The following is a 22,326-nucleotide window of genomic DNA, read 5'->3' on the forward strand; positions in this document are numbered from 1 at the left end:
ACTTTATTTTCTGGATCTCCAAAATCAATACAGATGGTGACTGCAGCAATGAAATTAAAAGACACTTACTCCTTGGAAGGAAAGTTATGACCAACCTAGATAGCATATTCAAAAGCAGAGACATTACTTTACCAACAAAGGTCCATCTAATCAAGGCTATGGTTTTTCCTGTGGTCATGTATGGATGTGAGGGTTAGACTATGAAGAAGGCTGAGTGCTGAAGAATTGATGCTTTTGAACTGTGGTGTTGGAGAAGACTCTTGAGAGTCCCTTGGACTGCAAGGAGATCCAACCAGTCCATTCTGAAGGAGATCAGCCCTGGGATTTCTTTGGAAGGAATGATGCTAAAGCTGAAACTCCAGTACTTTGGCCACCTCATGCAAAGAGTTGACTCCTTGGAAAAGACTCTGATGCTGGGAGGGATTGGGGCAGGAGGAGAAGGGGACGACAGAGGATGAGACGGCTGGATGGCATCACTGACTCGATGGATGTAAGTCTGAGTGAACTCCGGGAGTTGGTGATGGACAGGGAGGCCTGATGTGCTGTGATTCATGGGGTTGCAAAGATTCGGACATGACTGAGTGACTGAACTAACTAACTAAGATGCATTTGAAGAGTTGAGAGGCTTTAAGAATAAATTATTCAAGGCTAAAATGATTCCTATATTAACTCAAATTGACATGAATAAAAATAAAATATTATCAACAAATATAACAAAAAGCTATGACAAGCTACTGAAGCCAAAGTACGATATATAAAATACAGCCTCTGGGAAACCTGGAATTGACTATCAAGATAATCCAGGTAACTGAAGCTTCATTTTGACATATTCATTTAAGGTTTGAGCATTGCATTTATCTGCTTCTTCATGATACTGTAATGTGATAACATAAAGATTAAAATTATTACCTTAATAAAGAGTAAATTACTAGTACCTGTCTATGTTAACAATTTAGAACTAAATCTCTTAACATTTCATAAATGACATGATGTCCCTACTCAAAGTAAAGGATTTCTTTGGTCTAATTTTTATTTGCTGGATACAAGGTATGCTTTTAGGCTGGTTTAGAGAACATAGATTCACAGCCTGTGTATTTTTTATATTCAACTAGATTCAACATTTAGCCAGAATCAAGAAACACATTGAACTTTCTTTCACGAAGTCTGAGAATTATTTCTCCTTCTGGATACTCACTTCTCCTTCTGCTTTCTCATTTTCGTACCAATACACTCTCTCTTTTGAATGATTCCATTCCTTGATTAACTCCTTGTTTCTTTTCAACAGCATCAGACCTTGTTTCTCATATTGGCCTGAAGTTTTCTCACAATCTGCTGAAACTGTTCTTGGATGCTAATGACCATCTTCTCTTTACTGTCGGCTCCCAGTTGCTGTCAGAGCAACATGTTTTCACTCTGGAGTTGAGATAATCTCTCCTCTAAGGATTCCTGCTTTCCAAGGTATGTATTCACTTTGCCTTGTTCATTCTGATACATGTGTTCAATTTCCTGCTTTTGACACTCTGATTGGCTTAGATCTCTGTGGACACGTTCTAACATCAAAGTCTTTTCTCTAAGATCATCTCTCGTGTGATGCAGCTTGATTTTCAGCTTATTGAAGATACTTTCCACTGTAGATAGTTGCTGGGAAAGTGTCTCCTTGTTGTGTTTTAGATTAGCTACATCGTACTTCATTTTGTCCCACAAGCATAACCACTAGTCTCTTGCTGTCTGGAAGGCAAGTTCCAGATCTCTTTTTGATGTTTGACCTTGATCATGATCATGTAAGGCAGCAGCCAGTCTAGAACGGTAGGATTTCACTTCCGTTTCCAATCTCTGTTTACTTTCTTTGTTGTTTTCCAGCTTAGAGTTTAGCATCGTATTCTCAGCTGTCAGAGCATTAAGCTGGCCTGTATAGTGGGATATAGTCTTTGTTAACATTTCCTCATTCAGTTTTATTGCCTTTTGAATTTTTTATCATCATTCTTTATCATTCATCATCATTCTTTACTTTGAGAATTTCAATGTCCTCAAAATAGTTCTCTTCCTTTTCCCGGTGCTGATTTTTCAGTGCATCTATCTCGTCTTAGCATGGAAATTTCCTCCTGCAGCATGTGCTTTTTGTGCAACAGGTCTTTTGTTTCTTCACAACTATCATAAACCTAAGTGAAACAAAGGAGATTTTTAGCTAGTACTCAGTAAAGTGACATTCCATGATTTCTTCGGAAATGAAAGGCTAACTTGTATGTTTATACAATGAAAAGACTGCACCAAGTGTGTCTCCAACAGGAACAAATAAGGTTCAATTCAATCCTCAGACTTTATACAAGCAGAAACTCCCAAAGGTTCAAAAATTTAATGGAAGACAATGAATTCATGAAGTAAAAAAAAAATCCCAAGAGATTTTCAAAAATCTCAAAACTGGAAAGGCTTCTCTCTGAACTACAACAAACCCAAAAGGCTTAAAATAAAAGATTCATAGATCTGACTACACTTAAAATTTGCATCTGATGTGGAATATTTATATAATGGAAAACTAGTAAGCCATAAAAAAGAATGAAATAATGCTATTTGCAGCAACAGGGACGGACCTAGACATTATCACCTTAAGTGATGTAAGTCAGACAAAGACAAGTATTATATCATACTGCTTATACGTTGAATCTAAAATGAACTTATTCACACAACAGAAAGAGACTCATAGACACAGAAAACAAACTTATGGTGACCACAGGGGAAAGCAGGGTAGGGGAAGGGATAAATTAGGATGTTGGGATTAACATATACACACTAGTAGATATAAAATAACCAACAGAGATATACTGTACAACATAAGGAACTACACTTAATATTCTGCAAGAAGAATCTGAAACAGAATATGTGTGTACATGTAAGCATGTGTGTGAGTGAGTGTGTATGTGTATTAGTCACTCAGTCATGTCCAACTCTTTGGGACCCCATAGACTATAGCCTGCCAGGCTCCTCTGTCCATGGAATTTCCCAGGCAAGAATACTGGAATGGGTAGCCATTTCCTTCTCCAGGCTGCTGCTGCTACTGCTGCTAAGTTGCTTCAGTCGTGTCCAACTCTGTGTGACCCCATAGACTGCAGCCCACCAGGCTCCCCTGTCCCTGGGATTCTCCAGGCAAGAACATTGGAGTGGGTTGCCATTTCCTTCTCCAATGCATGAAAGTGAAGTCACTCGGTCGTGTCTGACTCTTAGCGACCCCACAGACTGCAGCCTACCAGGCTCATCTGCCCATGCGATTTTCCAGGCAAGAGTACTGGAGTGGGGTGCCATTGCCTTCTCCATCTTCTCCAGGGGATCTTCCCAACCCAAGGACTAAACCCAGGTCTCCTGCATTGCAGGCAGATTCTTTACAGTCTGAAACAGCAGGGAAGCCCCATTTATATAATATACACACACATATACATATATATCTGAGTAACTGTGCTGTATACCTGAAACTAACAGAATATTGTTAATCAACTATAATTCAATAAACAGCACCACTTGCTAGGTTTATAAATGCTGCATTTGGTACCTCCTATACATCTACTTCACAGTAAGAGCCTTAACTCTGTATAAATAGACTAAATTTTGTACAGAAGTTTTTCCTTGAAAATATGCTACCTTCTAACATTTTAATAGGCAATTACAAGAATTACACCTATTGACAACTGTACTAGGCACTTCTACAAACATTAATTAACTCATGAGCTGTAATGATTCTGGAAAGGAAAAAGTTAAAAATATGAGTAAGCTGCAGCCTTTTCGCCAGGTCTTTGGACTCTACTAGTCTTCTTACATCAAACCACATGTTTCTAGTACAAACATATCAATACAAAATAAGCTTCCTATTTCATTCATGGTACATACACTAATGGTAAATAAGCTAAAATTTAGAAAGCTTTTATAAAACTATGAGATTATTTGCTGCTGCAATAACTTTCATTATCTCTCCATGTTTAAAATAGTAAGATGGGGAAAATACAATGAAAAACACTTAATAACTATCACTAAATATATATTATGCCATATCTATCACTGTTTTCAAAAGTTCCTTGTACTGAAATAGGACACTCACAGAGCAGAGGGCTCATTTTCTCACAAGTAGAAGAATCACATCCAAAATGTGGTCTCTGAACTGCCTATAGTTTCCTCCTTACCATTAGGGGAAGTGATAAACTAATCTAATGATCAATCGAGGAAGTGAAATCATTACCAAAACCCAGAATATCTTTAATTGGTAGCAAGAGTTTCCCCCGACCCCTTGGTGCGGGGGAGGCACTTTTGTAAGTTTATTCTAAAGAAACAAGTTTTTAAAGTGTTCAAAAGTGTTTTTACAACTGATGCCACAGTTTTTACAAAATAAAAAACAGTAAATGATGTGAAAAGGTCGTTGACAGGGTATTGGTTAAAGAAATGACAGCGGAGCCAAGAATGGACTCTGATTCAGAAACTGAAGGTGACGACGTGCACGGAGTGACCGACACATTCACTCCAAAGCAGAGGGACTTGGTCGGGTAGTGCAGTTGATGGTGGACCATACATGGTCTTCCTTGCCTAAACCACAATCAGGGTGCCGGCTCCTCTGAGATAGTCAGAAAAGATTTGAGATTGATTCCTATGGAAAATATTAAAGGCCTCTCCTTCGATGAGGCCATCGTATGTCACTACTTGATTGCTCTAGACAAATGGATTTGAATTACAAATACTACTTTCCCGAGCTCTTCCCGAGAGCTTTTTACTGTGGGAGATCTGCTGCTAGGACCTCGGGGATGGGATGCAGTCCAAGTTTGAGAGGGACATCGGGTGTGGAAGCAAATTCCTCTGCTGTGAGATGCCACTTGAGAACTCTGCAGAAGGAAGGACAACCAACTTCAAGAGTGTCTGGTTTCTACCAAATGCTGGAAAAAAATTCCTGCACCTCTCAAGGATGCCAGTTAACACCTGTCCTTGAGGACTCCACTGTGAGGGAGAACCATCTGGGAAAGCTGGAGCCAGCTCTGAGCTGTTCATGGGGCAGGTGGACTGGAGGGCTGACGGACACAGAGGGAGGGGGGGTCCACGACCCTCAGCCACCTGCCAGAGTGAAGGCCAGAGGCAAGTTGATGTAAAATTAGGCATGATCTTCCCTCCCAGTGCCCCTTCTCTTCTAGACCTATTCACTCATGAATGGTCCGTCAAGGCTGAAGGATTGGTTGCCTGAGGTGGGCTGAGAGCTTAACCTCCAGTTTCTACACCATTCTCAACCCTGTGGTTTCTCAGGATCTATTGTGTGAGCTACTGACGTGACCTCTTCCTCCCTCTGCTCGAAAAAGTGCACACAGCATGTCAGGATCATACAATTCTTATTTCTGGCCTTGTTACTTTGGGAACGTTGAATTTCTTTTCTTTTGTTTTTAACAATTAACCTAAAATTTCCTATAACACTAAACAAAATGACACTAAATAAATGGTATTTTTTAAAAAGGGGGATATTATAAATAATATTGATAAAATCATGTTAGAAATTTGAAATTTTCACCAAAGATTACTCTACCTGATTCAGATTATTTCTCTCAGTCTTCACTTTCACTTCTACTGCTTGGAAAGTGAGTTCTAGGTGCTGTTTCACTTCAACTTCTTTACTATATTGGTCTTCTTTTCTTCTTAAATGCTCCCTCATTTTTTCATAAAACATCTCAGCATTTCTTCTATTCTTTTCTTCTTGCTTTAAGATGAATCTGCAAAATTTAAAACTCTTCTTAGAATATCATGATATTATTCACTGCTGCAATAACTTTTGTTCCCTCTTCACAATTTTTAAAATAGTAAACATGGGGGGAATACAATGAAAAACACTTAATAATGGTCACTGTTTTCAGACAGAGGGTTAAGAATAAAACTGCATAAATTCTGTCCTCATTTTCTCTTGAGAAAAATGGCTACTTCATAAATCTGTGGATGGGAATGTAAAGTAATATAAACTTTCCTAAGAATAGTTTAGAAATATAGATCACAGACCATTTTTAAGTTCTCATGTGGCGGATTCATTTTGATATTTGGCAAAACTAATACAGTTATGTAAAGTTTAAAAATAAAATAAAATTTAAAAAAAAGCATAACCACAAAAAAAAGTTCTCATACTTTGACCAAATTATACAATATTATTAAAGAAAATGTATTTAAAATAATTAGAAAGGTAGAAATGAATTTACAGAAAAGGTGTTCCTTGCAGTATTAAATAGAATGCAGAAAAGTGAAAAACAACTGAAAGTCAATTTGGTAAATATTTAATGGGGTTTCCATTATGGTGGACTTCTGTATGCTCATGAAAATGATGATTGGGAAAAATATACATTAAGTTATTGGAAGCATTCACTGTTAAGAAAATGCTATATTATTTCCAAGAATTTGACACTCCACAATACTACTAAAACTTTCTCCTCTGTAAAATCCTAGAGGATGTTAGTCCTTATAACACGTCTACATCTCTGCAGTATTAAAGGAAACAATAATTCAAATATTTCTTTAAAAGTGAGGTGTACAGTACCTCAAGCTGCTGAGCTCTCGTTCCCACTCCACTTTCTGATGCTCTAACTGTGATTTCACTTCTTTGGTTTCTGACAGCTCTTTTTGTAGCCCACGAATCTTACTTTTCATTCTGTAAAATTCTCCTCTAAGTAGTTCACAGTGGCTTCTTTGAAAATCTACTAATCTTTCATTCAAAAGAAATGTATCCTGAATTTTCAACAAGCCAACAGAACCTGCATGATGAAGAAAACAAAGATAGAAACTAACAAACAAGAATTTATGTGAGTAATTTTTGAATATAAAGGACTGTGCAATTCACATTCACTCATCCACGCATTGAACAAGTATTAAGGGTCTATAATGTGGAAAATATTCTAAAGCTCTGCAAATAAAACAGATGCCTCTGGGTTTTGTTTAGCTTGAAGTCTAGTAGAAGACAAAGACAAATAAAATAATTATGAGCTCAGATAGATACTCTAAGAAAAGAGAGTTCTATGATCACATAACAGAACATGACATAGACTGGGTCCAGGAAAGATTTCCCTGGGGAAGAGATGTCACACTGAGAAATGAAGGATGAGCAGGTAGTAGTACTTACTTACTTAGAGTAGGAAGAACAACCCTGTGGACAGTCTCCAGTTCCCATTATGTTTTTAACCAAGACAGAGTGAACAGCTACTGATTTACCTTCCTGAGTGGAGCGAGCAAAAACACCGACAAAATATATTAAACAATGATTTTCATGACAAAGGACTTCAGGGAATGAAAGACAATGATCCTGGAAACACATGAGGTTAGCCTAAGGAATGCCCCAGCTCACTGCCTTGAGAGAATTTCCAGGCCCCAACACAGGGAGAAGGAATGGAAGCTGAGTTAGCCAGACTCCCTGACAGGAGGCGATGAAGCTGACAGTCTGGTGAACCAAAGTGGGCAGAGATCACAGATTAGAACTGCAGAGAGGAGAGAGTGGAAGAGAGAGAAAAAGGACCCTGGAGATATGAGGAGGAGCCCCTCAAGTATTCAGCAGAGGAACGAACAGAGCCCATCTGGGAGAAACCACCTGAGACCAGGGAGAAACCATCTAAAAAGACTATAGGAACTTGTGACTGGTGCTCACTCAGTCCCAGGAATTCTATCTATTCTCATGAGCTAGGCTGGAAAATTCCTAAGGCAGGAAATAATCAATCCTAGCCCCAGAGCCCCTCTGGATGCACATATCGAATCATGAGAAGCAAGAGCCACAGAAGGATCTCTGGAAAACTCTCAATATTTGGAAACTAAATCGCACAGATCTAAATAACCCTTGGATCAAAAAGGTAATGAAAAGAGAAAGTACAAAGTATTTTGAACTGAAGGAAAATGAAAACGTTAAGACTAGAAGACATTTTAGGGAACTAACAAGCTGATTCTAGAATTCATGTAGGAAGAAGGGTGAAAACTAAAACCAAATGGAACCACACAATTGTGACCTTTAATCATGCAGCAAAGAGAGGCAACAGTTGGGCTTGAAGCAAGGGGGTAGCATGATGAGACCTGAATGTTTAAAAATAGGTAATAATTACAGTTGCTGTGCAGACCGAGGTTCTGCCAGGTGGAGTGGCACAGAAAGAAGTCCTGAGATTATTTCAGTTAGTCTACGAGGAAAATGATGCTGACCTGACCATGGGTGAAGGCATAGGAAAGAAGAAGAGTCAACAGAAGGTACAGTGAGTGAGATTATCATAGGCCTGTGGCTCAGAGTATACACTCACTTTCATGTCCTTTTAATGCAAATCAAACTTCTGAGACGTACAGCACTGTAACATATCCCTGGCTCTAGAGCAGTACTGACAAGGTGTGCATATATCACTACTCTATACACAGACAGGCTTTCCGTTAACATTTATACTGTGGTCCTACCTTTACACCCCACATCGAGAGGTTTTATTTGCAATGTGGAATTCATCGAGTAAAGCAAGTCACCATCCTCAGAAAGTCTTGGACGACTGAGTTAAGTCATCCAGTTCATTCACGTAATTAATTTGTTCTTTGACTTACACAGAGGTGCCTGGTAGGCTGCAGTCCATGAGGTCGCTAAGAGTCGGACACGACTGAGCGACTTCACTTTGACTTTTCACTTTCATGCGTTGGAGAAGGAACTGGCAGCACACTCCAGTGTTCTTGCCTGGAGAAACCCAGGGACAGGGGAGTCTGGTGGGCTGCCGTTCATGGGGTCGCACAGAGTCGGACAGGACTGAAGTGATGTAGCAGCTTAGCAGACCTGCACGTAAACAATACTGTTTCACAATGTCCTTAAAATCTGTATAAATACACCAAGTGTACAGAGGTGATAAATCTCCGTATCAAAACAAAAACAGACATTTCTTAAGAGATTTTTATCAAAAGGATAACTTTATCAACAGTGTTTCTAAATGATGTGTTCAAAGTAAACTTCTTTACAACAAAGGAAGACTTTCTATTTTACCACTATTCCTTTGACAAAGTATTTTCGAGAAGGATAATATTTTTGAGAGTTCTTTTTTTTTTTTTTTTTTTACTATACCTTCTTCTTTTCATACAGTGTTTTCCTTGCAGGCCTAAAAGAACAAATGATTCTTTTCAGGCTAATATTAAATATTCAAAAATACAAACAATACCTCAACTTTTCTTTTTTATATAACTCTTTGCATTGGCAAGTAATTGTCTATAAAGGATGTGGAAATAAATAAGAGCAGCATTAAAGGACACAGAAAATATGTCAGTAATATTAATAAAGTATTAAAGTTAGATCCAAGGAAAAGGAAAAACATAAAGTTACTTGCATTGTGTGATAGGAAACAGTATACCAGTGTTTTTGGCACCTGTTCTTTTCCATAAGAACTAACTTTTATGGCAATATGACCTATCTGGGAGGTATTCCTTCAGTCCTTCTAAGAAAGAAATCCATTTGAATAACCAAGATATTAGCTTTTTGAGGACATCCTATGCATTGGCCATACATTATTAGAAGCACCTGACATGTCCTAAAGGCATTTTCATCCCCACAGTCATTCTGAGATATAGGTATAGGAAGAAATGGAGCACACAAAGGCTGAGGAACTTGCCCAAGCCCACTCAGCATGTCACCAACAGACCCAGAATTCAAAGCCAGGAAGTTTGGCTTCAACACTGCTCTTCCAAAATATGCTGATAAAGTAATATTGAAAAGTCTTTCTAAGTAATATGATAGCAAATGAATCTATAGTATTATTTCAGGTCTAGCTATAGCTATAAATAATAATTTCTGAATCTTAAAACATATTTCTCAAAAATTAAAAACACTTCAGAGGTAGGCAAGCCTGCAAATCTACTGTCAATAAAGTTTTGTTTTCTGTAAAGAAATTCATCAATAGGCATTCATTCACCCATTCTGTGGTTTCTTCGTGTATCTGACATACATGTATTGAGCACACATTATGTGTTAATGACACGCTTAGTAAAGGAAGCATGGGTTTTGTCATTTAGATCTTTATCATGCAAAAGGAATAATTTGTGAAAGATTGTTAATAATGTTTTTCTATTGAATATAAACAAAATCTTTCCCTTTTCCCTGGAATCTATAAACAACTATGAAGTTAATATGATGTGATGTTTCAGAGCACCTTACAAAATCATAGCTACTCATCATGCTACTGTCAACTAGAATCATCAAGGAATGACCATATCCTATTCAGTATAGCCTAAGTGTTTGTAAATTCACAATTATGTAATTTTTGAAAATCTATATATGATAGAATTAACTTAAGCAATCACCTGCATATTCCATTACATAGAAATATTACACTTCAGAACCAATGAACAAGCCTTTACCATAAAACTACACATGAACAGAAGTAGTATGTACAATTAGTTCACTGTAATAGTTTAAAGATAATGTCATACAATCAATAAGCTTTCTAGTATCGGAAATGCAAACAAGACTAAACTAAATAAACACGCCCTCTGCTGGCTCATTTCCAATAGCATGCTGCTGCTACTGCTAAGTCACTTCAGTCGTGTCCGACTCTGTGCGACCCCATAGACAGCAGCCCACCAGGCTCCTCCTTCCCTGGGATTCTCCAGGCAAGAACACTGGAGTGGGTTGCCATTTCCTTCTCCAATGCATGAAAGTGAAAAGTGAAAGTAAAGTCGCTCAGTAGTGTCCGACTCCTAGTGACCCCATGGACTGCAGCCTACCAGGCTCCTCCGTCCATGGGATTTGCCAGGCAAGAGTACTGGAGTGGGTTGCCATTGCCTTCTCCCTCCAATAGCATACCTACTCTAAAAGTTCCCTTCTTAGCATAAAACAAGTAACAAACTGTGAACTCCACATTCCTCTTCAGTTACCATCCAGTTCTTCATTGCCTGTCCCAATAACATTCCCTACTGAATGTTTACGTGTATTCATTACAGCCCAGCTTCCAAGGGGACTATTTACTGAAATGACTTCCTGGCCAAAGGCACTGGCCCTCACCTTAACCTTTCAGCAGCGTTCGTCCACTAGAGTTGAGCAATCTCTTGTCTAGGCCTGAGCACTGTATAATGCTGCTCTATTTCCAGAAGAAATATTCAGTGCTAATATTTCTTCCCCTACAAACAAGGAATCTGGAGAATGTACCTATCATCAACCTGATCCACTTACCTTAAAATGCTGTCATCATTCATGTGCAGCAGACCACCAGTCATGTCTTTTCAAATATTGGTGCCATCACACGTTCTTCCAGTGTCCGTTTGTCATTGTTCTTTTTCTTTACTTCTTTCCTGTGCAAACCAGGATCTCTACTTTAAAAACTCCACAAAAAAGCCAATGTTTTATAATAATTCAACTGATAAGGAATAAAAAACAACCAATTATTATAAAATTCCAACTCTTACCCATCTTAAGTCATTCACAAGACAGTTATAGAGTACCAACCATATGCAAGAAAACAAATTTTTCCTTCAAACACAGATATGATTATGATACAATATGATATATAAAACTTGACATATGAAAGTGATAAGTGAAATAAGGAAGGATTTGCAGAAGAAGTGAAGAGAGGAGGTCATAAGAAACAGAAAAGGGAGAAAATCATTCTACTTGGAGATTCAAATGTGAGCACAAACATCAGGCACAGGGCATCTGGGTTCTTTCCGAGGAATCTGGAAGGAAGAGCACAAAATACATGGAAGAAAATAGAGAGATGCATCTGGAAAGACACTGAGAAGAACCTCAAGGGCTACACTGAAAACCTGGAGTCCACTGGCTAAACGCCTTGACTCTTAGACATGGGAGTCATAAGTAGATTTACACTATATTTTTTTTGTTTTGCTTCTAAATATAATAATGGTGAATTTAGGGACTTCCCTGGTGGTCCAGTGCTTAGGAGTCCACCTACCAATAAAGGGGGAAGGTGTTTCATTCCTGGTCAGGGAAGATCCTGCATGCCATGGTGCAACTAAACCATGCTACACAGCTACTGAAGCCAGCACCCTAGAGCCCACGCTCAGCAATAAGATAAGCCACCACACTGAGAAGCCCAAGCACTGCAGCAGCAAAGACCCAGAGCAGCCAAAAATAAATGAAAAAGAGAATTCACAGAAAAAAGCCACACTTAATTTAGGTGGTATTTTAAATGACATGAGGCACATATACCATGAAAGAAGAAACCAAGGAGATATTTGGTCAGGGGAGGAGAGCTCACTTTTAAACCACCCACATGATGTGGTGCCTCATCAGTTCTCCCGCCACCAACAGCAATTTGGCCTCCCTCCATGGACATACTCAAAGTGCTAGGAGAGAAAAACCTGTCAACCAAGAGTACTCTTTCTAGAAAAGTTGTCTTTCAGAAATGAAAGAGAAATAAAAACTGTCCCAGACAAAACAAACCTGATGGAGTTCATTACCACTAGTCCCGCCTCATGAGAAATGCTGAAAGAAGTCCTCAAACTGAAATGAAAGGATGTTCATTAGTGACAAAACAAATTTAAATATACAACACACTGATTAAGGCAAATATGCAGTCAAATCCAGAATACTCTAATATGTAACATGGTGGTATGTTAAAAAAGGAACTCTAGGAATAAGGCTAAAGGGCAAGAGTATTAAAAACAACTATATCTCTAGTAAAACATAAAATCTGTACATCACAAACATTAGCTCAAGTTAGAAATTATTTTATAGGAACATAACAAGGGACGTGCTGTTAAATATTGATATAGGATTACTTATCAGAACCCTCATTCTGCATAGCAGGAAAGTACTGGTTGCTGTTTCCTCCACTCTTTCTCTGCTGAAACAATCTACTCTCATCAGCAGCATCACATATGTTCTCTGATATTTCCACTTCACTACTTTTGTGTTTCTTTTCTTCTTCAACCTTTAATGGAAGTTGGACACTAAGAATAATTGCTATGTATTGATATTAAAGACTTTTGTTTTCAATTTTATTATTTGACTCAGTGCTCACCCTGAATTTAAGTGATAAGAATATTTTGGTGTTTATTTTAATTTTATCACTTACAAGTCATTGAAATTTTTGTAAAATCTGATCCTTTCTGTTTGAGGAAAAGACAAAATTCCCCAAAATTTCAAAAATGGCTTTCTTAATAAGATGCAATTATTCATATTCAGTCTTCCCCATCTGACTGGCAGAGACAGTGAAATAAAAAGACAAAGACACAAAATTTGTCCTCTTTGGTCTTTACTACCTGGATTTTCCATTAAATAGCTGGATGTAGAGGATGTGACACCTTCACGCCTCAGAAAGGAAACAATCTTCTCTCTGCACTAAAGCTATTCTTTCCCCTCTGCCTTTTACAATTTTTTTTTCACTTGGATCCGGGAGATAGCAAAAAAAGTGACGATGTTCACTAAATTAAATGAACCAGAGTTTACCAAAACACAAGGAGCAGAATGAAACTGAGGATTTGTTAGTTAGTGTGGAATTCTGGAATATAAGTAATGCTTTCCAATTCCACATTCAATAACCATCAAACCTTACAGCTAGAGGGTACAGAAATAATTACCTAGTATTGCCCCACTATTTACCAAAAACAGTAATAAAATTAAAAAAAAATGTTCAAGGTTTTGTTTAAGGCCCTAAACTGGCACTCCCTAGCATTTTATGGCACCAAAAGAGATGATACAATTCTGGAATGTTGAATGTTTTATATTACCAAATGAATTCATCAGATTAATTAGATAAGTTAAAAGCATGACTTTGGCACAGTAACTCAATGCCTTAGTTGGGTGTAGGGCTCATCTCCTTTTTCTTTTTTTTAAACAAGAGAATACATAGAGTTTTGTTGTTTCTTTTTGTTTGTTTTGTCTTTTTGTCTGTTGTTCAAACTCAGTCAAAGCACATCTTACACAAAACAGCAAACAAACAGTTTTAAAAACCTATTACTGAAGAAAGAAAAATCTCACAGCATCTCAGAACTCAGTCTTCTCCTTTGTAGATAAACACTTTTTTTTTTCTTTTTTGCTCAGGGTTTATACTACCTATGGGCTTCCCTGGTGGCTCAAATATTAAAGAATCCACCTGCAGTGGGGGAGACCTGAGTTCGATCCCTGGGTTAGGAAGATCCTCTGGAGAAGGGAACAGCTAGCTGCTCTGGTATTCTTTCTGGCCTGGGGAATTCCATGGGCAGAGGAGCCTGGCAGGCTATAGTCCAAGGGTTCAAAAAGAGTTGGACATGACTGAGCAACTATCACACACACACACACACACACACACACACACACACACACTATCTATATAACAAAATCACACATGTCAAAACTTTCTACATTTTAGTAAACAACATAATGGAAATGTCTGTTTCAAAAGAAACATCTGAGAGTGCTGATTAAAGCATATGTGGGAGCACATGTATTTGTTATTAAAAAGATCCTGAAGTGGCCATGCTGGAAATCTAAGTGCCCAGCGACTGTGGAAAGCAGAGAAGATCACACATATTCAACCACTATGAAGAGATTAGAGGGAACACATGTTCATGTCCCATCTATCAGTCAGTGCTTTCTTCCCATTCTATGGAAATATAACTTATATTTAACCCAACAGCTTTAAAGAAAAAAAAAAAAAGACACAAAACCTTAGCTGATTATTCTTCTTAACAATCTCCTTGGTGCTTATTCTAGCTCAGAAGACCACAGGGTACATAGCTAAATGAGTTTCCCAGTCCATATGAACACTGACGGAGAAGAATTAGATATGAGAATTGATTGAAGGACAAAAGCCATGAAAATAGTTTCCTGAATTCCTGTTATTGAGATAATAATCGATTTCTACACAATTACTGTTGGGAAGCATAGTACAAAATAGCCATATTAGGAGAAAGTCCTTGGGAAAATGGCGAAGGGCCAGAAGTACCCAGCTTTGTGTACTGTGGACAGAAAAACATCTCCTGCCTTTGGTTATGCTCGGCGCCAAGATTTAATAATAAATAGAGATGTTACTTGAGAAAACGGATTGTGGGATAAGCACATGAGTCACTTAGAGTGCACTGTCCTTGAAATGTTTTTACTGATTATGTGTTAACTCCGTATGTGCTCTGCTGGCCGTATACTTTAAGCTCTTTGTTCCTGCTTCTGTAAAAAGGCTTGACTGCAGAAATAAACTTGTGAGTCCTTGCAAGAGACAGTCTGAGTGTCATTCTTTCAGGTTCATCGCTTCCAAGTCCCAGGGAGAAAATCCCCAACAAGTGGCGCCACGAACAGGGACTTGAAAGGAAGGCTGAACAAAGCAACAAGCCCTGGCAGAAAGAGGTAAGCAGGATGGGACACATAGCAGTAAAATTCCTTTCATTTCTATAATGCATCATTTTTTGAAACAAAACGGTGTTAATGTTTCAAGAGATCAGTTGAATGACTGCTATATTTTACTGGAATAATTCATGGTTTCCAGAAGAGGGGACACTCAACCTAGACACATAGAAAAGGGTTAAAAATAATGTTTTGTGAGCATATCAGCAAGGGTTGCATGATCACTTATACAGGCTATCATAGAACGAATTAAGGGCATAATGTTGATTTGGAGGTAAAAACTATTCAACCTTTACATGAATATGAGCTTAAAGAACAAGATATACAAGGTGCTTTGAAATATAAGAATGTTGTGCTCAATCAGACACAATCCTTAGAAAAACAACTTAGAGACATATATATACAGGATGTGTCAAAACTGAAGCCACTTAGAATGGAGATCATTTCATTCAACGGACAGCCCAAATCTGAGGTTTTTCCTTCTGCTCCGCCTGTAACAGCAATTGCGAACTTTGCTCATACTAACCACTTCACTCCTCCTCGGGAGATGCCTGCTCGTGCTTTTGCTTTCCCAATACAATTTGAACAACCCGTCCAAGGTCAAAATTCTTGGGATGGTATAGATTTTGGCATGTTGTCTAATTTTAAGAAAGCATGTACTCTGTATGGACCTATTTCTCCTTACTGTATAGAATTTCTCAGAGGATGGGCTGACCATTGGATGCCATATGATTTTTTTCAAGTAGCAAAGATGGCTTTAAATCCTCAACAGTTACTGCAATGGCAAATATGGATTAGTGATGAGGCCCAACAGCTGATGATTGACCAGCAATTTCATGGTAACCCTGCCAATTTAACTTATGATATACTGACTAGAACAAGGACTATGGCCAATGTAATGGCGCAATTAGCTAATATTACCCTTGAGATGTTGCATTTCATTAAAGAAACTGCCTGCAGGGCATGGGCAAAGGTTGATAGTACTAACTCTGATGGTTCATTTGTTAAGATTATTCAAGGACATGAGGAGGAATATTCTCAATTTATAGGAAAATTAAAGGATGCAATTGAAAAATCTATTAAGGATGTGACTTTACAAAATATTATTTTAAAACAACTTGCTTTTGAAAACGCTAATGAGGAATGTCAATCCACGCTTAGACCAATTCGAGAGACTAACTCTCTTATGGAATATTTGAAAGCATGTAGGGATATTAGATATATGTCCCATAGAGCAAAATTGGTGGCATTGGAAACCTTTATGTACAAAAAGCTGCTAATGCCAAATATTTTAACTGTGGGAAGCCCAACAATATGAAAAAACAATGCCACATACCAACACAGATCAGAAAAAATAATACTACTTCTAATAAGAAGAAACCCCCAAGAATATGTCCAAGATGTAAAAAGGGGTTCCACTGGCTGAATGAATGTCATTCTAAATTTGATAAGGATGGAAACACCTTGAACCCCGGTGCACAACAAAAACAACAGGGAAACTAATAAAGGGGCCATCCTCTAGCCCCACTACAAAAGGAGCACCTAATGTTATGACGCTACAAGCAGCTACATCTAAGAGTGCTTGCATTGATATACCTAGTCCTTATGATATGGAACTAATAAAATTATACAACCCCCACAAAATCCCCACTGGATATTATGGCCCGATTCCACCCAGGACAATGGGACTGATTTTGGGACATAGTAGCTGCACAATGAGAAGTTTAATGGTATTGACCGGTGTTATGGACAAAGATTATGAAGGGGAAATACATGGTATGGTAAATGTTATGAAAATGGGAAATGTATACTTACAAAAAGGGGAAAGTTTTGCACAATTATTATTTTTACCATATGTCAAACCAATGAAGGTATCTGATAAAGTTCGGCAGGGAGGCTTTGGCAGTACCAACCTTACTGCTGCACTATCCACCTTATTAAAGGAACATCAGAAACTCATGCTTACTTTATGCATACAGGGAAATAATTTCACAGGCATGTTAGATACCGGAGCTAACATTTCAATCATTAGAGCTGCAGAATGGCCCCTTGATGGGGGTAAGGTTATGGCTCCTTCTAGACTATTAGGAGTGGGTGAAACTGATGCCACAAAAACTTTTGTCAGTGCATCCTATTTACAAGTATATGGCCCTAATCAAATTGTCATATATTACTAATATCCCAATCAATTTATGAGGATGGGATTTTCTTGAACAAATGAAAGCCACAATTTCTTTAAATGAACCTTTTAATGGGGGCCATTGAGTTAACACCGCTGCCTCTCGATTGAGAATCTGATACCCCAGTATGGACATCTCAATGGCCCCTAACTAAAGAAAAAATTGGCAACTCTTATGCAATTAGTTAATGAACAATTACAAAAAGCTCATATAGAACCTTCATTTTCCCCCATGGAATTCCCCTGTTTTTGTAATAAAAAAGAAATCAGGAAAATGGTGAATGTTGATAGATTTAAGAAATGTTAATAATACCATGTTACCTAGGGGGCCCTTACAACCCGGATTGCCCTCCCCTTCTATGGTACCAAAAGGATGGTCTGTAGTTATTATTGACTTACAAGACTGCTTTTTTACTATATCTCTGCACCCTAAAGATAGAAAATGTTTTGCCTTTTCAGTTCCTTCTATAAATCACATGGCTCCTATTAAAAGATTTCAATGGAAGGTGCTACCTCAGGGAATGATGAACTCCCCTACCATTTGCCAATATCTCATATCTGTTTTATTGCAACCCATTAGAAATAAGTATCCTACTGCATTTATAATTCATTATATGGATGATATACTTCTCTCTATGGAATCTGAACTCTGTTTACAACAGTTATATAATGAAGTTACAACTGCTCTTCAAAATCATGGCCTGCTTGTAGCACCAGATACAATTCAATGGAAAGCACCCTTTAATTATTTAGGACATGTTATGGAAGAATCTAAAATCAAACCTCAAAAAACTCAAATTTCTGTGCAATCTCTATGCATGCTGAATGATTTTCAAAAATTGCTAGGAGATATTAATTGGCTATGGCCATCTGTTGGCATCCCCACCTATGCCTTACAAAATCTATTTAAAATTTTAGAGGGATCCCCTGACCCTAATAGCCCTAGGCAGCTAATAAAAGAGGCCAAAGAAGAACTGGCCTTAATGGAGAAACACATTCAACAATCTTTTTCAACTCGGCTAGATTATGATCAACCAGTTTCTTTATATGTATATTCCCCACTGAACATTCTCCTATTGCAATTATAGCTCAACATAGCCCAATAGAATGGGTATATTTACACACTAAACAGTCTAAAAAAATTGTATCATATATTGAGAAAATAGGGCACTTAATTGTGTCAGGAAGAAGCCATGTACAAATTTTGACTGGATTTCATCCATATGCAATACACGTCCCCTTGACAAAAAAAGAATTGCAAATTGCCTTACAATATCACTTGACCATGCAAATGGCATTAAATGATTTTCAAAATGTTATCTCATTTCATTTACCAAAAGGAAAATTATGGGGCTTTCTACAATGTACTAAATTCATTATAACTAATATCATTGCATCCCAGCCTATTTCCAGTGCACCCACCTATTTCATTGATGGCAACAAAAAAGGCATAACAGGGATTGTCGGCCCTGATATCAAAGAGAAATTACCCACTACCTATTCTTCAATACAAAAAGTTGAGTTATATGCTTTATATGCTCTTTTGTCATTTCAACCATTATCCTTCAACGTATATACTGATTCCAAATACCTTGCTTCCCTTTTTCCTGATTTTGTTACTGCCTTTTTATACAACCTAGATGAAGAATTATATACTCTCTTTTCACAGACTCAAGCTTTAATTCGCTCATGTACGGAACCCTTCTTTATTGCACATATATGTGCTCATTCAGGTTTACCTGGCCCTCTGGTTGCAGGAAATGATGCTTTTGACAGGCTCATAGCTCCCATTTTTACATCTGCCAATGACGAACATGCTTATCTTCATACCAATGCTAACAGATTGCACTCTAAATACCATATTCCTCTCGCTGAAGCACAGCATATTATTAAAACCTGTGATGTCTGCACCCCTCTGCACTTATGAACTACGATTTCAGGAGTTAATCCCCAGGGGCAACAGCCTAATTCCCTTTGGCAATCTGATTTCACTCACTGCTCCTTAGGAAAGTTTTATTTACATTTTTGTCTCAGTTGATACATTTCCAGGCTTTATCTGGGCAGTTCCTTTCTCTTCATAATCCAGCAAACACGCCATTTCCGCACTCTTACTCACCTCCCCCATTATGGGGATTCCTTCTGTCTTGAAAACAGACAATGGACCTACATTCACCTCGCATTCATTTCGTTCATTTTTATCAGAATGGAACATAACACACATTACAGGAATGCCCTATAATCCTCAGGGTCAAACCATTATTGAAAGAGCCTACCGCACCCTAAAAACTCATTTATTAAAACAGAAAGGGGGAATATGGAAGAGGAGATACACTTCTTATCCCATGAACCCTCAATTACTATTATCTTTAACTCTTTATTCCCTAAATTTTTTAAATTTAACAAAAAATAATTCTGATACTCATGCAGATAGACATTTTGCAGAAGACAAAAACAGCAAATTAGAAATCTACACCAATATGGTATAAGCAATTTAATCAATGGCTGCCAGGAATCTTACTACTCCTAGGCAAGGGTTATGGTCTTGTCATTGCAGATGGAGAGGAAATCTGGGTTCCCCTTCACCATGTCCATTACCGAGAGGGACCCCGAGACCGGACTCCCTCGGGAAGTGACGAAGTTGATGTGAAGGTTCTCATCAATGACCCTGGAGGAGCCAATGAGGAAACACCATCATTTGAATCCTTACCTGACATGGGCTCAAGTGAAAAACATGACTCGTCAGGCTGAGCAGACACTGAAGAGCAAGAGGAACATCATAACTGCTCCTGGTTTAATAGATCAAGCATCGGAGGCTTTCATAAATCTAAGACAAGTTTCTAGACTGATAAGGACATATTGCTGAATTGGTATAATGGGGGCTTATCACCCCCACGACTCAGGATTATCATCCCCATTGTGGGGCCAAAGCAATGGCACATTTGGAAAATTCCAGCAGCTTAAGAGCACTTCGCTAATGTTTATGGGACTATGGGTGTGGTTCGTCCTTCTAATTATACCTTCCTATATAATAGTACTGGATATATTCAATAATGTGTTCACCTTCCGTACTTGTTTATTGTAGGGCATTTTGATATCGACTTATTGGCCAAGATTGTCAATTGTATTGCATGTGCATTGTATACCTGCCTTAATCACACCATTTCATATCACAATGTTAGCATTGTGCCAGTTAAACAAAGATATGAGTTATGGCTTCCTGTAAACTTAACTGAAACTTGGACTGATTCTGTATTTCTTTCTGTATTGTTGAAAACTGGGCTTAGGCAATCTAAGCGCATCATTGGGTGGATTATTGCAGGCATCTTAATCCTTATCTCCATTGTGACTGTAGGAACTTTGTCTGGTACGGCTTTACATAATTCTATACAAAATCATGATTTTATCACTGCTTGGCACAAGGACTCTCATGATCTATGGACTCAACAAGCTCAAATAGATCAGCAATTACAAACACGAATTAATGAGTTATGAACTGTGGTTATCTACTTAGGAGATCAAATGCAGCAACTGACTTTCCAAACACATATACATTGTCACTGGAATTTTACTTCTTTTTGTCTGACTAGCATGCCCTATAATAGCACTGAATATCCTTGGGATAAAGTTAAGGCGCATTTGCAGGATCTCACAGATAACTCAAGTTTAGACATCAATTTGTTGAAACAACAAGTTGCTAATTTTCAGGTTAGGATACTTAGGGAATTGTACAGCACTCAATTCTATGATACTTTAACCAAAACCCTATTGTCTCTAGACCCTAGAGCTTGGCTTTCAGGAAGCAATATTTTTATATATTTATTAATCACCCTGCTCTTTTGTCATTGCTTATAGAATACAGAAGTCTCTACTCAAGACTCCGTGCCTCCCACAATGGAGTCCAACTAGCAGCTGCCATGCTTAAATTAAAAACAAAAGGAGGATATGTTGGGAAGCGTAGTACAAAATAGCCGTATTAGGAGAAAGTCATTGGGGAAATGGTGAAGGGCCAGAAGTACCCAGCTTTGTGTACTGTGGACAGAAAAACATCTCCTGCCTTTGGTTATGCTTGGCGCCAAGATTTAATAACAAATAGGGATGTTACTTGAGAAAATGGGCTGTGGGATAAGCACATGAGTCACTTAGAGTGCACTGTCCTTGAAATGTTTTTACTGATTATGTGTTAACCCCGTATGCACTTTGCTGGCCGTATACTTTAAGCTCTTTGTTCCTGCTTCTATAAAAAGGCTTGACTGCAGAAATAAACTTGTCAGTCCTTGCAAGAGACTGTCCGAGTGTCATTCTTTCAGGTTCATTGCTTCCAAGTCCTGAGGAGAAAATCCCCAACAATTACCTCTTTGGATGACACCACTTTATTCATAAATGGAAAATCAAAATGGACCACATCATCAAGAAAGAGAAAAACCGAAGCAAGAGAAAATGAGAAACTCTTTTGGAAGTTAAATTTTCTTTTTCCAGAGCCAGCAACTCTACTTGAAGCATGTCTATTTCATTCTTAAGCCTCTGCATATCCTTCTCTAATTCTTCATTTACATACATTTCAGATGCACTGTGACTATTACGTGGAAAAGAATCCCCATTTTCTAATTCAGGTTCCATGGTTTTATTGTCACTAGCACTACAATTATCTGCATTCAGTGGCTTCTGGAACCAGTCCTGTATTGCTTTATTTTTCAGATCAGTATTTTAACAACAGCAAGGGGAACGTGAATTTTTATTTGATTTCTATGTTTCATCTTACCAGAGTAGACAAGCCACAGACTAGAATGACATGCCTGTCCCGTGTCTAATTTCCGATTAGTGGGATCTCGCCTCATATTTTGTGACATTTGCATATCAATCTCTTGGTCTTTCACTTCAAATATAACTA

At 38.1% G+C, this 22,326-nt stretch overlaps 1 pseudogene; it reads right to left on the reverse strand.

The window, feature by feature from the left end:
• Window positions 1-516: 516 nt before the first annotated feature.
• LOC129632079 (ankyrin repeat domain-containing protein 26-like) overlaps window positions 517-22,326 on the reverse strand; it is a 74,485-nt pseudogene continuing 52,675 nt past the window's right edge.

The sequence above is a fragment of the Bubalus kerabau genome, chromosome 17, assembly GCF_029407905.1.
Source record: "Bubalus kerabau isolate K-KA32 ecotype Philippines breed swamp buffalo chromosome 17, PCC_UOA_SB_1v2, whole genome shotgun sequence".
Taxonomy (NCBI): Eukaryota; Metazoa; Chordata; class Mammalia; order Artiodactyla; family Bovidae; genus Bubalus; species Bubalus kerabau.